Source organism: Artemia sp. Qi Xiang Cuo, chromosome 15, assembly GCF_049724085.1.
Source record: "Artemia sp. Qi Xiang Cuo chromosome 15, ASM4972408v1, whole genome shotgun sequence".
In the NCBI taxonomy this organism is placed as follows: domain Eukaryota; kingdom Metazoa; phylum Arthropoda; class Branchiopoda; order Anostraca; family Artemiidae; genus Artemia; species Artemia sp. Qi Xiang Cuo.
Genome location: NC_142808.1, coordinates 47,219,464 through 47,235,549, shown reverse-complemented (window position 1 = coordinate 47,235,549; position 16,086 = coordinate 47,219,464). Strand labels below are relative to the sequence as shown.

The following is a 16,086-nucleotide window of genomic DNA, read 5'->3' as shown; positions in this document are numbered from 1 at the left end:
TTGAATAAAGCAGTGACAAAGAACGAAATGAAAAACATAAAACAACATTAATTAATTAAAAACATTAATTAATAATTAAAAAATCTGATTTTTTTCTACTTCATGTCCGAGAACCTTTATCAACGGAAAAAAGTTAAATTAAATTTAACGTAACATATAAAAAAAAGACAAAAGGAAACAAATAAATAAAACTCGCATCTTACCTCCGAAATACTGCAATCACTATAAAAGCCTGAGTAAGCACCCAAATTCAGAGGTATATATTATTGAAAATGTTCTAAATATAAATCTGCCGTCGCATTTGCGTCCCAGCCCCCCCCCCCCTCTAATTGGACTGGACATAGATCAAGGCTACGCACATAACTTCTCCTATTTTGTGGGTTTATATTATTTTTATGCTTATTTAATATCCAAAGATGGTTTAGCCTACTATGACAAATAAAGCCAATTTGAAAGACTTGGCGAATTGCCATTATGAGCCCATTGTATATGAGAAACAAGTACAAAAAAAGCATAACATCAGTAATTTTTTTATATTGCCTAGGGAGGAAGGGGGTACGGTTAAACTGGAAGCAAATATCCAATAAATATAACATTTCTGAACGAACAGTAACAAATTTGGGTAAATTTAAGGCATTTTACGTTAATTCTCTAGCTAAAAGGTGAATTCACATTTCCAAATTCAGCAATTGTTATTGGTGCACAACATCCCAGGCCTTTCTACCCTATTACCTTTTTATATAGCCTTACATACAAGCGTCTCAGGTAACGCACCACACTAACGTCTGGATAAGGTCAGTGAGCTTTTATAGGCTATATAGTCTAGAGTTGCCTCCAGTCACTAGAGGGGGGATGGTATGCAATGACAACGGCAATTCAATAGACTTACCTTAAAGATAAATGCTCTTTTCCATGTAATTTTTCTAAACACTTTAAAACAGTTTTTAAAAGAAACCTGCTTATAAAATAAAATTACTACCATGAGATACCTTACTTTTTATTCTTTCCAAAGACCATGGTTGCTTTTCATATAATAGCCCCCCCCCCTCCCCTGATGGTGCCGTATACAGCCATTATAATAAATTTCTCTCATTACTGAATCTCGTAACACATCCCGGTTTCTTTATTAAAACGGCTTGCTGTATTCTGAACCGGATGTTATCCAGCTTGGCTCGTTACTGATTCCCATATAATGGCTAAAACAAATTATTTAAATTATTTCAAAAAGCGGATAATATTGAAAGGAACTAATCTGATTAATAGAAACATGATGTAGATAATAATTTCATTGGTTTAATATCTTGCTTTAGTTTTTTTTTTATGTAGTTTCCGGGACTATCAGGGGAGGGAGGGGAGGTTCTTGTCAGAAAAGCGACCATAATATTTGGATAGAGGATGAAATAAGGAATATATTGGTTGTCTACTACTTTCATTAGGATGGTCCCTTTAGAAGTGATCCACCACTAAACTGATAACCCTTTCTTGAAATGGAGAATCGAAGGGCATTACTACTTATATTCTGTATTGAGCTAGAAGGTAAAATTCTAGTTTATGGGTTTTTGATATTTTAAAATGAAATATGAGGCTCCAAGTATTTTGGGTATAAGCCTAGAAGGAGGGCTGTTGAGAAGTAAACATGTTCAGAAAACAATTCTTACTTCATAATATGCAAAATAATGGTAGTTAACACATTTAGACTGCGATTCCACTAAACTTTATTCCCAACGCTACACAATGTGCATATATATAGCCCAAATATAGATTTCTCATGTGTTTTCCGTTTCTTGATTTCGTCAGCGTTGACTCAATTTACGGGTGGACAGGTTGAAACAAGAGTGACGCATGGCAAATCGCATGAGAAATATTTAACATATTTCCTTCTCAACAGCCTTCATTCTAGGTTTGTCTATTTTTTTAGCCTCATTTGAGTACATGATCTATTTTGCAAAGTTTCGTTTTTGTAACATAAAGTTGTTTATGGTCAACAAAGGTCAGTCCTCTCTGGTGGGAGAAGGAGTGGCGGCAGACGCTTCAAAATGTATTCACAGGACATCGTTTTGGCTCTGGATGGATTCCTGAATTTTTCATTTACCTAACTCAACTGTTTCCAGTATAGCCTACCAAAAAGCCCCGAAACCATAATTTTACACACTCGAAATTTTGCCTGATTTTCCATCATTCCCCTGTATGGATGAATTTGCGATTTCCCGGCAAAAAGACTTTTTGTTATTATTCGCTTCTGGGGCAAATTGTATTTTGAGCCCTTAAAGGCTGGGCCGGTCTTAAGGTTGGTGACACCGGGGGCCAAAATTATATTATATTGTGTGATTATATATGCAAATATATGATTATATACTTATGATTAGGCTATATATGTGAATTGTGTGAATATTTAATGTATTGCCCGGGGCAATACATTACTTACATTATACATTGCCCGGGGCATGCGGGGCAAATATATTAAATATCCCAGTTTATGTTCATTGGTGATCGTACTGTTCATTGCAGTGATTTTTTATTTATTTTTTGCCGATGTTTTGAAAAAAACACACTCTTAAATATACATATACTTTTCAATAAAACGCAAATGACGCACCAGGATTTAGACTTTTACAGCGAGGAGAGGGAAAAAGGGACAGTAGCCAAAGTCCTATTTGTAGCAACTTTTGCTCGTTCTGAGTTTGACTTGAACAATCAATTTAATTCTTATTTGATAAAAATCCCATTAGGCCTGATTTTTTTTTTTGGAAAGTAGAACTTTTGGTACTTTCGCATTATCCGGGCCTCTCTAAAAAGTCAAGTTTGGTTAATGGTAATGAAATAAAATAAAATAGGATGACTATAAAATGGATTAGAAACAAATTTGGGCTATATATTTGCACATTAGGGGGAGTGGGGGGGGGGGGTAAAGCACAGCATATATTAAATACGTAACCTAACCTTGTTACCTTCCCCCCCCCCCAAAAAAAAAACACCTAAGAACAACACTTTAAATATCTTAAAACCACGCTATAGCCTACAATGTATTTCTCTACTGTAGTGTATTGAATCATCTTGTAAAAACGGGTTTTTCATTGCGTCTTTCCCGTTTGACTGTAGCATCTCTTGTTGGACTTCTTTAGAGGGGCCCTGATGATGCGAAAGTACCGAACTTTTTTTCACGTTATGTATTTTTTTTTTCTCAGAACGTTTTCGCAGTTGGGTACTTACGTGTTATAGCGACCACGCTTTGTTCTTAATCAGTAATGAAACCGGTTTTCTGGGCCAATCGGTGATAATCAGCTTAGCCTGAGCGAGATAAAATACTAAGCAGGTATATCTTAGTTAATTATTTGATATATAGAGGTGGTTAGGTATTTAATATAATGCGTTCTGGGCGGCCTGCTTCCCATAATTCTCTTTTGTAGTTTCCATAATTTTGTTAATAGAGTATCATATTTTCATCATATTTTGTATATTTCATTAAGATTAACTTAACTTCACTTCTTTCATGCGGTCGCTATAACACGTAAGTACGGTACTTATGATTTATATATAACACACGAATGAAGTCAAGTTTGGTTAATGCTAATGAAATAAAATAAAATAGGATGAACATATAATAGTTTAGAAACAAATTTAGGCTATATATTTGCACATTAGGGGGAGTGGGGGGTAAAAGCACATCGTATATTAAATACCTAACCTAATCTAACCTAGGTACCGTTCCCCGCCCCCCTAACCCCAAAAAACAACAGTTCAAATACTGTAAACGCGATAAGAAATTCCGCTTTGCAATCCATTCTCTCTTGCAAATACCCGTTTGACGGGTATCCTTTTGTATTTCCTTGTACAGCCTATAGCGCTGTGTTATATATAAAGCATAAGTACCAATATACCTAAGTAAGATAAAAAATATAATAGTTTAGAAACAAATCTAGGCTATATACTTCTACATTAGAGAGGGGGGGGGTAAAGTGTAGCATATATTAAATATGTAACATAAACAAACTTATTCTAACCTCACCTAACCAAAATACCAACTAAATATTTGGTAAAATTCTACTTCAGCTACTTTTGACTATCTTGGAATGGGGTTAGACTAGGAAAATGAAAGTTTCAGGGATGGGTCTACAGGCCAAAGTATGTCCCGGGATGGTATTTTGAAGTACCTACTTCCACTCCTTCTCCCTCTAGAGGGTCCGGAAATTTGCCTACGTAACAGGTCTATACCCATTGAAATTTTGACAAAACAACATTTTACCTTAATTTTCAGTTATCAGTTTCTTTTTCTCTGGCTTTAGCTCTGAAAATGCAATTTCAGTCATTTGAGCAGAATTTTCAGCCATATCAATGTTTTATTTCCAAAGTTTAGGAAAAGTATTTGCACATCTTTAAAACCTTATAAATTGGGATTGAGTAAAGTTGTGAAGCTGAAGACAATTTTGTTATGCTTCATTTAAGCAGAAGATCTATTTTGCAAGGTTTCACTTCTATAACCCACAGATTTTTAAAGGTCATCAAAGGTCAGGACCCTCTAGAGGGATAAGGAGTGGAGGTAGGTACTTCAAAATACCTTCCCGGGACATACTTTGGCTGGTAGACCCATCCCTGGAAGATTCATTTTCCTAACCTAACCCCTTTCTAGGATAGTCATAAGTAGCTAAAGTAGAATTTTACCAAACCGATTATTGCTTAAGTTATTGATACAATTTCTCGCGTATGATCTATATAACAAGTGTGTACTGAATTTAATGTGAGATGTCACAAAACAGGGGGGCCCCTGTTTTGCCGCCCCCCTCCTGCCCAGGCCTAGAAACGCCACTGTTCAGAAATTAAAAAATAAGCCTGGATTCAGAGTATATATTTACATACTACAGGGGGCGGGGGTAAATTTTATTTCTGATGTAAATGAGATGTAAGTTTAAAACTTACCCCACCACCCCCCCCCCCCCTAATGTGCAAATAAATACCCTGAATTGGTATTTATAGGGTTGGGGGTAAAATTCATTTCCAAAAAAAATGATAATTATATTTGGAAAGAGCATAAAAAAGCCATCGAGTGGTATGTTTACTTTATTTGTAAGTCAATAATATGAACTGCGAAAAATTTACTCAACAAACAATAAGATACATTTTCAGTGGCGTAGATGTGGGGGGAGGGGACAAGAGGGGTGGTTGTCTTCTAAAATAAACCACATGTCATTTACTTAGGTAACCTACTTGTATGATAGGCTATCCCGACCACAATCAAGAAGTTATATCTGTTTGATGGGAGTAAAACCGGTTTGTCTATCTGCATTCGATTATAATTAGGCCTAGCTTAGTCTAAGTGAGTTTATGCGTTCTGGGCAGCCTGCTTTCCATAATTCTCTTTTGTAGTTTCCATAATTTTGTTAGGCCTGATGAGGTATTAAATTTTCATTTTATATTGATATATTTCATTACGATTGACCTAACTTCACTTCTTGAGTATGGTGAGGATATCATATAGGCCAGGTACCTTTACTTACATTATGGTGGTGATGGGGCAAACTGACATTATCTCCGGGCACTGAAGACCTTAGCTACGCCTCAGTACATTTTGCCATATTTACTCACCTTATTCTTATGCTTCAGATCATAAAATGACTGGTAAAATATTATCCAGAAAAATCCATTGTTATCCAGAAAATCCTTAGCATAAAATAACAAAAACCTTCCTATTGTCTTTCACAAGAGTACCCAACACCTGAACAGGTAATAGATAACTATTTTGAAATTCAAGATTTTTCTCTAGCCTCAGGTACAAAGTCCAGCCCATTGCAGCGGTGCCAACATGATAAAATTATACCGTTTCTGGTATATTTTAGAGTTCCTGGTAGAATGCGGTACATTTGGACCTTTTTTCATACAATATAAACTTTCCGATACATTGTTTTTCTTGCTCCTTTCCAAGTCAAATATTTGTTCATGTTTTAGTTTATCGAAAATTTTCTTCTTATTACAGCAAATTTATAACCCGCTCTTCAGAGGGTACAAATTAATCCCTTAAGGTACAATTTCTGTCTCAAAACTGCTACAGCGCATTTCAACACGCTGGCAACACTGCGATAGACTACACATGAAAATACCAAAACTTGGTATGTTTCTGTTGCGGGTAGTTACATAAGAACTAAATAAAAAAAAATTCTATGTATCGTATGAGAAGGGCTGATACCTCCCCCACTGATCGTAGTTGCAACCTTTTATAGGATAAAAACTCGGCCCTAAGTGGCCAAAAAATATTTTGAAAATAAATCGAAGTAAAAAGTACACCATTGAAATCCTCATGGCTGAAAACCCTATTCATGCCTTTGGCTCGAACAGCAAGGAACATAATCTTTTTTTGCAAGGGTAACACTGATGCATCCACTTTATTTTCCTCTGATGCTAGAAGGGCAGTGGGCAGAGAGAGCTGTTTATGGGCCCACTTTAAAGAAAATCAGTACTTTCCCATTATATGGGCCTATCTAAAAAGTCAAGTTTGGTTAATGCTAATGAAAATAAAATAAAATAGGATGAATATATAATAGTTTATAAACAAATTTGGGCTATATATTGGCACATTAGGGGGGGGGGGGTGGTGGTGGAGGGTAAAGCATTGCATATATTAAATACGCAACCTAACCTAACCTAGGTACCTTTTTCTCCCCGTAAACCCCAGAAAACAACAGTTGAAATACCGTAAACGCATTGAAAACCACGCTAAGCATTGCATTACTGTATAGCGGTGTCTTGAATTAACCCGTCAAAAACGGGTTTTTCGTGACTGGTTTCCTTGTAAAGGCCCATATAATGGGAAAGTACCAGAAAACCCCTATATCTAGTTTTTTTTTTGTAGTTGTCCATTATTTGGAACACATCCAAGTTGATTTAATATACAGGTACACGAGTTGAAACAACTGATACGTATAGGGAGATATATAGGATATATATAATTCGGGCTATATATTTGCACATTAGGGGGTTAGGGGCAGGGGTGTAGCTCCAGCATTTTTATTGGAAGGGGGGCAAGTGGCGTCCATATCCGGATAATGAAGGGACATGGGCTATATAATATTAGTCTTTCTCCAAATTTTGGGGGGAGGGGAGGCCCCCCCCCAATAATGACAATAGTGAATTCACTGTTTTGAATTTAGCAGTGACAAGAGGAAAGGATACACTTACAGACATGCTAATCAAGACTTTTCAAGACGACAATAAAGCACTAAGAGAGTTTATACTAACCACGAACGATCATGGAGCGGCTGCTTCTTGGCATAGAGCAGTGGAAAGGGGCCCTAATACAATTGAAGACAGGTTATTCAACAATGTTAAAATAAGTAGGGATAGAACGCAACCCTGCTTAGCGCCCAATTCAATTCGAAACCAGCTACTAAGGTCATTCCCTACTTTAACCACAACAATGTTGTTCTCACACTTATCTCTATGATTAGAATCATTTTCCTTATACAGATTTTCATACGGTGTTTTTTCATAACCGAAAAACAAAAGAATTGATATATCCAACCTCCATAGCTGGCAGAAGGGGCGGATTCATGAGGGGGTTTGCGCCCCCCAGAAGGTATAAAACAGTATTAATTGGAAAGCCAGAGGGGCAAAATATGCCGATGAGTGAGCCAAATTTTTATCGGTGTTCCCTCCCGAAGTTTAATTTTATGCCTGCCCTCAAGCTGAGATTGAGTTCTGTTCCTGAACCGAAGCAAATATAAAAATTTGGTGTATAGGGTTTTTAGATTTAAGATATGTTGAAAATTACTTGAAAAGAGCAATTTTCTCTAAGCAAAAGTAATTAAATCCTTGCATAAATAAAAGTCTAACTAATATCATAATTTCGGCTCAGTGAATGAATAGATAAAAGACTAAATACTGCGGTTGCGTCCCTTTGGTTCAAAACACAGTTGCAGGTTTGTCGCAAAATCGCATGTTTCAGAGGGAAATATCAAACCTTAAAGTTTGACTCTGAAGAATGATGACGATAGACCAACATTGCTACCGCAGCAAAAAATAAAAATTATCAACATCCCGACTAAAATCACCAAATAGGCAAAAAAAACCACAAAAACCTGATTCTGGTGTGGCTTCTGAAAAATTACGTGAAGTCGATGCCCAATAATAGCGGATTGGACACGCATGAGGCAAGACAGTATTGTTTTAAAAGCACATCAACTGCTTCAAGAAGATAGAGAATCAAGGCTGTAAAACAAAATTTTGAAAAACGGAAATTCAATGAAAAAGCTCAAATTGTGAAGTAAAATCCCTTTTTTGGACATAAAATAGATTTTCATTTATTTCTGTACTATTTACATTTTCCCTAATCTAATTTTGATTTTAGCTTTTTTTCTGGTTTTCCTTTAAAACAGTTGACCGCAAAATTTCTCTTTCATCCGCAAATTGAACTCCCATTTGATTTTGAGTGGTTTTTGGTATAAAAACAGTTTCTTTATCATATTTGTGGCTCTCAGGCTGAATTTGTTGCTAGCACACATGGCTTTTATTTCACATTTATTGCTCTCTGCGGAAGCCAGAGCACTAAACGAACACGGAGGAGCCCAAAATAACGTAATTCCCTTGTACTCCAGAACAAAAAAAAACACAAAAATAAAAATCAGAGACTATTTCACCTCAGTATGTCATTCAAACCATCATATATCGAATGCCAACAACTTTTGTAGAAAATCATCTAAAAAATCGCAAACAGAGTAAAAAAAACATCCAATTTGGTGATAAATCGCCTACGGTGGCAATCCAGCTTGACATGACTAGCTTGACTTATTGTTCCTGTTGGTGGTCCAGCGTAGTGAATCTTCGACAGAAGTGACTCTTCGCCTCCATTGGGAAGGGGCTTGTGTAAGCGTGACTACTTCCTGTAGATCAATTCCAATCATTGAGAGGTACAGGGAAAGGCTGTCCCTCAATCTGAACTGGGGCCTTCTGAAGGAGCGCTTCTAGTCATACGCAGAGGGATCAAAACTGAATAGTGTGCTGATTGGTATTTCTGCTGGCATGCGGACTAAATGACCGAACCCCCGTATGATTCGTGCAGCGAGCTGACGAAATTTGGGGGTCTGATATGTTAGTGCCAGTATTTGGGTGTTCGAGACGAAGTCGTACCACTTGGTCCCTTAAATACTTATCAGAAACTTCATCTGGGCAACGTCAGTGACGTTACAAACGTCACGCTTTGTATAGCTTCGTAAAGCAGCAGCTGACAAGGTCTCATCACTATACAGGAGGATTTGAGTTAAGATGGTGCATTTTGTTTTTCAGCTGATGTTGGGCTTTGACCATTCCGAATGGCATAGTTGTGCCATAACAGATGCGCCTTTATCGATACGTGACTGAACTTTTTTTCGACTGAGCTGTTATCTGTGATGTCAGATCTAAGGTAGATAAACGACCTGACGATTTCGACGGAGTGTACTGATATGTTGAATACTGATGATTGGCCCTGGGAGATTTTCGCGTGTTATTTGATGAGCAGACATAATTAGGTCAGGATCGAAGTCAATTTCTTCGGCGTTCGACAGCTTTGTGAAGTGCTCTTTCCATCGCTCTAGTTGCTGGGTTTCGTCTTTGAGCATTACACCGCTGGCGGATTAACTACTTCTATCTTTGGAGGTTTTTCCTCGCTGAAGTCTCTAACATCCATGAAAAGCGACATGACATCGCTTTTTCATGTTGCATCTTCAAGCTCACGTGCTTTTTTTTTCATGATCAAGTTGGTTCTTGTGAATAAGTTTGTTAATTTGTCTAATCCCGTTTAATCACCTGTAGGAGGGCATATCTCCACCCCGCTTTCCTGTGTTGTTCAATGATTTTTAAAGCTTCTTGCGAAGCCACGTCTTCTATGAGTACATCTTGAGACCGACGGTCTCAGTGGCGACCTGTAGCACGTCGTTTTTGTATGTCTGCTACATTGTCTTAAGGTTAACAATAGTGTTCAGGCATTTAAATCTATTCTGGATTTCGACTGAATACTTTTGGCAGAATTTCTTGGTTTTTAGTTTCTAGGCGTCCAAATTTGGTGGGCGTTTTGTAGATTTTGAGTTGCAGGTGAAACTTCGCAGAAACTAATCTAAGGTCGGTATTTCCATTATCGGCGCAACTATAATTCCTGCAATTTGTGACTAATGACGGCAATCTTTGGTTTACTATGACACAGTCGATCATCTTTCGCGTGCACCCGTCATTGGTATACTATATTGGCTTATGAATATCTTACATGTGAAACAGGGTTCGTGCATGATTCAGATATGGAGGAGTTGGATTCCATTTTCGTTCAAAGAGTCAGGAATAACTAGACCAATTTCAGATTTCAAAGCTCTCTAGAGTCAGATACAGTTGTATTGTCCCATGTTTGTTGTTAAAGTGGGCAGTGAGTAGTCTGCTGATATTGGATTGTGGAATATGAGACAATTCTTCGCCTTCTTGCTAAGAAGCAGGCCTACTCCACTGCTTCTTCTGGAAGTTTGACCTGATGAAATCATCGTATGGCCAGTACTGGGAATTTCTTTATCGCCCAAATCCGTCAGGTGGGTTTCTGTCTTTCCATGCATGCAAAGCCCACATCTCAAGCCCTAAAAGGTCTTTGAATCCGGGGTTGTTCATTGGTAAACAATTCTAGGTAGCTATTCTCAGCCCACCTTGGTCAACAAGATTCAAAAGATGTGCAGGGACGTGCTGATCCGTAAGGAAATAAAACTAGTAAAATCTGAGGCTTGACGACCGTTTCTTTTAATTGCACTTGTTTAATGGAGGAGAGTCGCAGGCCTAACCGTCTTTCGGCCTGGGTTATGATTGACACCAGGGAAACCCTGGGCACTGAGAGATTTTAGAGTGGACTTTGTCACCAATCTGGGATAATCACCAAACAAATTGTCTAGGGCGACCTCAAAGAGAAGATCATGACAATGTCAAATCGACTTGTCAGCTCCTGAGTATTTTTTATACGATCAGGTATCAAGCCTGTCACCTAGCCTTGTTGTAGCAGGCATCAATCCCCGGGCCCAGTATTGCTAAGAAGAGCATGAATTGACGGTGCCACTACTATTTCGATCCAAGTGTCATCGTACATTTTGCTCTGTGACCCAGCCTTTGAAAAAAAAGCTTTATTTAATGTTTTTCCAAACTATCCCAGAAGTTAAGAGGTTCTTACCACCCTCTTCATAATTCTGGCCTTGTTGCTTTTGATACGCAGCTAAATACCGAAGATTGGGCCGATAATTAATGTACAAAATCCTCAATTGCTACTTTTCCTGAAAAGCTAAATGATAAATATTTAATTTATTTACCAGAACAAAGATACAAAAGAACTTCTGCGATAAACCCTTCATCTATCAGTCCACGAAATACTAATTAGGAATAAATCGAAGCTTCCAAACATGGTTAATTGGATGAAGCAAATTTACTAAGAGAATTGCTATAAAAAAATCCTAAAGCTGTCCAATCTTATTACAAAAATAACGTTAAATAATTGTTTAATAGAAAACCCAAAAATTGGCATTCTGAGGTCGGAAAGTTGAAGTTACCATCGATAATTTAAACAAGTTCTTCGCCTCCACCGTCCAAAGTCTTCCGGAGTTATTAAATGATTACCGGCTGAAACAATTTCCCCTTTCCCTTTTGGAGATTGGAAGAAGAATCAGAAAGCTCAGAATAACAAGTGTCTGCCCTTTTGATATCATATTTTCTGTTGTTAGTGCTTTTAGAGATATCCCTTCAAAGCCCTTGTCTCCCAGATTCAGCGAGGTTGCCCAGTCTGACTGAAGGAAAAACTTCTTCCTCTTACGAACCTGAGGTGATTTGGGGTCCACAAATCCATTTGTACACAAATCCAAAAACCTATTACATTGTCTATCTTATCGACTCCATTAGTAAAAATTCTTCGAAAGCTTAATACCCGTATAAATTGAATTTCCATTGATCTCCAAAAGCATTTGATCCTTTAAATCAAAATATTTTAGTCCAAAAACTTGTCACTGAGTTCAACTTTGACTTTTTTCTTGTGAAATTGGTTGCCTCTTTCTCATTAAATAGATCATAAGTAGTCATATACCAGAATATGATATAATATGAATTATTCTAATCCCCTTCTTGTTCACAATGGAGTGCCCCAATGTACTCTCTTAGACACCCCCCCCCCCCAAATTTTTGGTCCAACTCGTGAGAACGTAAGAAAATGCATATAAACAAATTTTTCGTGTTTTTTTTAACCCCCTCCCCTAAAAGAACCCCTTATTACGGCCTGGTTTCAAAGCAAATAGACGATCTAATTTAGGAACATTTTAGTTTGGATCAAAATAAACATAAAAGTTTAACTGAAACCTCAATTAAATGAATTGTTTGTTTTTTGACCTCATTAAATTAGTTTTCGATTTTTTTTGTATTATAGCGGAGCCTAACTAAAGAAGGAACGGATCGTACGTTATAGTATCCTTTTTAAGAGACAAAAGTGATTGGAGGGTAGCCATCACCATTTGCTTCTCAATGCTGATTAAAATTTTGTAAATATTTGTTCAAATTTGTTACTAACAGTTTAGCCAGAACACTGTATTGAAGAATAGATGGCCTTCAAGTATAATTCCAGTTTTATAGTAGAATTTGAGTGTAAGCTTATTAAAGAACCCTAAGCTTTGAACCGTAGAAAAGCAATAGAAAATGAAACAAAAGTCCTATAAGATGGACTCGAGCTAGAAAGACTTAGTAGAAAAAAAGTAGTACGAGGCAAGTTGCATTCCAAAAAATTGTTGCAAAATTTTGTCAAACATTTAAATAGTGAGCCAAAATTTGAATTCTTATAGAGAAACGGAAAATATCTAAAATATTCTTTTCTTAACCAATGAAAAAGAATATCTGAAACAAAAATTGTCAGAAATTGTTATTATATAAATGACATTATTTAGCAAGTGATGTAACTAACGAAGACCTTTTTATTAGTATTTCGGTACTAATGCATTATATGCCACACAGCGCTATAGACTAAAAGCAAACAAGACATGGAGACCCGTCAAACGGGTATTTGCTATCTAAATTGATTGCAAAGCCAGGTTCCATATCGAGTTTAAAATATTTAAACGATTGTTTTTTGGGGTTTAGGGGGGGGAGGTACCTAGGTTAGGCTACTAATTTAATATATGCTATGCTATACCCCCACTCCCTAATTAGCAAATATATAGTCTAAATTTGTTTCTAAACTATTATATATTCATTCTATTTTATTTCATTAGCATTGACCAAACTTGACTTCTTTCGTGTGTAGCATATAATGCACAAGTACTAGTATTTCTTAACTAAGGTACCACGTTATATAGGTACTGTACCGTGTCCTATCTTTCCCTCGTCACGTTTCCCCTATATTTGGGACAATCCTTTTTTATTTGGATTGTCCACAATCATTGCTTATATTCAACAAATTTTGTAGGATAGTGCTAAACCGTGAAAAACAACAAACAAAACTAATCACCTAAATGTTGCAACTCCTTTGGTACATAAAACTTAAAAATCAGCAAGTTTAATGAGAGCCTACTAATTACCATATAATGCAAAACAAAATTCAACGCCTCCTAGCGTACACGGTAATGCGTATACGTGAAATCAATGACGGAGAAATCGTATGGAGGCTTGAATGACTTTTTTTTTTTTTTTTTTTTTTTTTTTTTTACAACAAAAATAAAATTTACTGCTGATGTCACAAATCGATGCAATCTTATGTTTTTTGAAAATGTTTTTTCTACGTTAAGATGTTTGTGGCTTTGCCAACATATAACGTTAAATAAATTTCTAATATGCAAATCTAAAATTAAAATTAAAAGTTAATATAGGACTTCAGAGTATTTTTGGGGGATTTTAAACTAAACGAAAGACACTTCATGCATTCAGCTTTGTCTAAAGGGCGATATGTCAGAAACGGCTATGGGTACTACATTGATATTGTCAGGACATGTTCAATGGGAAATTGAACTAAATCACAATACAATATTTTCAAATTATGTAATTTTCTTTTTCGTGGGGGAGGGGGGGTCCCTACAAGATCTTTCAACTTCTACCCTGATAGATAAAATATCTTTTCGTTGTATTTTATTGAAAAAGAGCTTGTTTTTCGTATTTTACAGTTTTCTGCTAATTATAAAATTCTAATATACTGAGTCATTAAAGCAAAGAAAATGTTTTTGTTTATCCTTTTGTTTAATAAATTGCATTTAATTTTTTTGCATCATTTCTGTTTATTGGTCTTTTTGTTTCACTTTTGGCTCACTATGTACAACCATGTAATTAAAATTTGTTTCATGCAACTTTCAAGTAGAAGCTAGTCATTCGCGCCTTTCTGGGGCCATTTTTTTAGTTCTTTTTATCAAGAAGTTTCATGTTTTTCAAAAATTTTCCAAAATCCCTGGTAATTAGTCATTGTACTCCTGATTATTTTCAAATCCTGTTAAAAAAAAAAGAAAAAAAATAAATGAATTTACTATGATTTATTTTCGAAAAGCTAAATGTGCTCTCAGGCGATTAGGACGTTTTTATCAGAAAGAAAGCATGACTTTACTATCTAAAAAAAGAATCTAGAACCTTGATTTGTTAATGTGAAAATGTTTCATAACATTTGAATTTATTAAATCCTACTTATTTGGCTTTTGAGCTGCCTTGATTATGACGGAGGCACTCCAGGGGCGAATCTTGAAAATTCGGACGACTCTGACACAGTGGTGTATTGATGCCATATCCTTACACTAAAATCTGCAACTGGAGCAGTAATGTTCCCAAACGTTTCAAAATTGACACAATATTTTTTTTTTTTTGCCAATATCGAATGTCATTGCTGAGCGCCTTTTTTATTTTTTAGAGGAAGTCAAAACTGACATACAAAATCATCTTAGTTAAATAAAACGTCAGCAAAATCATTTTAGTTCAATAAAACGTCAGTAGATTCATTTTCCAACTCTTTCGTTGACATTAAAAGTGGAATGTAGTCTGAGCCGTCAGTGAAAAGGTAGGTCAAGCCATGACAAGGGGGAGCTAGAACTGGGACTTGTTAAACGTGTACTTCAAGTGAACGGTAAACTAACCTCAAGTGACAGCACTGCTGTGAATCAAAATGTTTTGTATAGTGCGGCCATTGTAGGTCTTGATGAGCATGACCACGCTGTCTAATACCGAGTGACCTTTGTCTGCCTATGCGAATGATTCCGTTTAACGTTTTAGTATCTTTAATATGATAATTATCATTAAAATATAGTCGTGATCATAGTAACGCTCTTTTGCTAGCCATTTCGTTTTTTATTTTTCCTTCTCTTTTTTCAGACAATGCTACATCTCTGGGTCATTATACATTATTTCTCCCATAAAAGTTGCAAGTTACTTTTGGCATAAAAAAATGGCCTTAAGGTAACCACAAACCCAGTAAGTGCACATGAAGCTAGATGCAATCTTTTCAAGCCTAGTTATCATGTCCCCAAATACCTTCAACATTTGATTTCGATCAGTCATTCTAACTCGGATTTTTCCCGGTGATGAAGTTAAGCTTCGGCAAGCTGGGTTGCTGCTAGATCGAAAAATTTCAGAACTTCCAATCCCTAAAAACGTATTTTTGTGTAGGAAAGTTTTTTTGGGAGGCAAAGTGCCGTAATTTTACTGTTAAGAGCCGTCCTTCATGGGGAGATGGGAGCTTTGCTGCCTGTATAATTTTAAAAATATATTTTATGTAATCTCATTAAAAATCCTCCCTCCGACTTTTAAAAGGTGCCTAAGAATTATACAATAATACAAATTCATGCTTCTTTACCTTCAGGAAATTCCTATTTATTCAGCTATAAGTGCTGCTCTTCCAGTTTTCCTGTACAGCAGAAAGACACCCCTCCCCCCCCCCGATGCGTGTATAAAACCCCAGGCTACTATTTTGCTTATCTTGCTGTTTTTAATTGCCATTGGTGCTTTAAACCAAAAGTTGATGAGTAATACGTACGAAATAAAAGGCAAATCAATAAACACACGACACTTTAAAGTTTTGAAGAAAAGAAGAAAACCAACTATATATTTTTTTTTTATTGTTAAATTTCGATTAAAACGATCTTAATAAATCCAGCTTCT

General features: G+C 36.4%; 1 protein-coding gene across 1 annotated transcript in view; it reads right to left on the bottom strand.

Annotated features, from left to right (window-relative positions):
• The window catches only part of crb (cell polarity complex component crumbs), a 208,009-nt gene extending 202,172 nt beyond the window's left edge, over nt 1-5,837 (bottom strand). Inside the window, exon 1 of the mRNA XM_089101649.1 lies at nt 5,581-5,837. The gene's annotated coding sequence lies outside the window, so the exon portion shown is untranslated. The remainder of the gene's footprint in view (nt 1-5,580) is intronic.
• Nucleotides 5,838-16,086: the final 10,249 nt, after the last annotated feature.